A 2066-nucleotide genomic window follows, 5' to 3' on the forward strand; every position below is an offset into this window, starting at 1 on the left:
CCCCCCCCCCTCGTTTTTTTTTTTTTTTTTTCCCCACCAGCATCCCAGCTCTTTTCTCCTCCTTACACAGTTACAGGCTGCTCTCCTGTCCCCACATCATTGGAGCTGGCCACCCGCTGTTCATTTTCACCAATTCCCTGTATATCTTACCTAGTTTTTACATTGAAGTCCATTTGAGGAAATGTCAGCACTGTTTGCTCTTGCTGGAAAGTTGCAGTTTTGCTACCAGACGTGCATCTTGCTCATCCCTGTCTCCCCCTGGCTTAAGCAACAGCCCCACAGGTCTTGGAGGAATTCAGCCACATGCCCTCCCAGCTCCAATTTTGGGGAAATTCATATGGAGATAAGTGCCCACAGATGAGCATCCACTCCACAGATGAGTGCCAGCACCCTGTCACCTCCCAGGAAAGGGAGACCTTCTTCCCTCCATGTGTAACCATGAAGATTGGGGTATGATTTGGGCAGATTTTGCAAATCATTTGGGCAAAAGACATTTTGCCTGCAAATGAGTTACACTACCTGCATTGCAAATACGGCCCTTTCTTTCCAGTTCCCCTTAGCCAAGCTTCCATTCCCCCTTGGCTTCTCTGTATTTTAAGGCTCAGACCAACTCTTCCCTGATCTCCTATAAAGCCGTATTCAGTCTGTTTTCAAGAAAGACAACCTAACACTCAAAAATCAAATCACACTAGTTAGGTGTGTGGAAACCAGCCGGTTTTAAAATCTGCATTTATACACTGCTGCTTCTTATATCTTTCTTTCCACCTCTTCTTCTTGAGCTGAAGGCCACCCACATCGTGATGCCACAGGGGGCAGTGGGCTCTCCCTATCCCACTGTGCCCGAGAGAGGGGGTCTCCCACCTGCCCGCACCTTCTGCATGGCATTGCTGGGACCCCTCCCCAGATAGTCCGGGAAAGAGCAAATCCCTGCGCTTGCAAGGAGCTCTGTAAGGCTTTGCCCCTGCCCCAACTCACTCTCTTCCAGGCCTGGACACAGCTCATCCCTCCCCAAGGGCGTGGGGAGACAAAACTGGCTGGGCTGGTGTTTCTTCTCTAATTTTGAGTTAGATTTTAACAGCGGTGCCACTTTCAGTTCAGGTACAAACACGTCAATCTTTCATGAAGTGAGAAGCAGCTCCCTACCTCCCCATTTCCACTCTCCCTCCAACGCTCCCCAAAACAGCCCCCGTGCTACTGTAAATCCCATTTTTCTACAAATGCAATTAAGCAATGAGGGAGAGGGGTGAAAAAAAAAAAAAATCAGTGCCTTGTGCTCAGTAACTTTCCTGGCACAGTTAATCTAAAACTTTAAAGATCTCCTTACAACACATCTGTAAAATGTTTTATTACTACTATTTCTTTCTTCCTATAAAACTGAGTAAACTTAAACCGACCAGAAGACCTTTACTCTCAGGTGCAGGGTCACATTGTGATGACCTGAAGAGTTTTGTTCTGGTACAGCCCAGACCCAGTTTATGGGCTGTCAGGACAACCTGCTTTTACAGCACCACTTGTATGACGCACAGTCCCACATGCAGAAAGGTGCGGGGTGCTGTGGCAGGCAGCCTGCCATGGCGGGAGAAAATTAAAGTCTCTCCGGTATGAAAACCCTGTCTTCAGCTGAACAAGGCGGTGGCCAAGGGGACAGGGCTGATTTCTCCTATTTTGCTGCAGAGGGATGAGGGTTTGGATTAGTAGAGTTTTTCTAATAAACTGGATTTAATTTTGTTTCAGCAGCTGGTTTCTGTGTTTTGCCAAAAATAAAAAATTGGATGGAATCTAAATAAATACACCTGAGACTGAACTTGGGCACAGCCTCAGCATCAGCACAGGGTGTGGAAATGGCAGATGGAAACCCCTGGGAGCAGAGAGATGAAGAAGCAGCTACAACTCCTCCAGCCACGACCTCGGCTGGAGGATGGGATACTTTACTTCTACAGAAATGCTAGATTTGATGTAATGTTGAAGGATTTCCTCTGCAGCAAACCCTGGCATGACACCTTCTGGGTAAATATTCACACAAACTGGTGACAAACTCAAAACTAAAGCAGAAAACCAGTAGCAAT

At 47.1% G+C, this 2066-nt stretch overlaps 1 protein-coding gene across 2 annotated transcripts in view; it reads right to left on the minus strand.

The window, feature by feature from the left end:
• The window catches only part of LOC104134741 (monocarboxylate transporter 2), a 52859-nt gene that overhangs the window by 27925 nt on the left and 22868 nt on the right, over positions 1-2066 (minus strand). The window lies entirely within an intron of this gene.

This window comes from Egretta garzetta, unplaced genomic scaffold (assembly GCF_000687185.1).
Source record: "Egretta garzetta isolate BGI_Z169 unplaced genomic scaffold, ASM68718v1 scaffold91, whole genome shotgun sequence".
Taxonomy (NCBI): domain Eukaryota; kingdom Metazoa; phylum Chordata; class Aves; order Pelecaniformes; family Ardeidae; genus Egretta; species Egretta garzetta.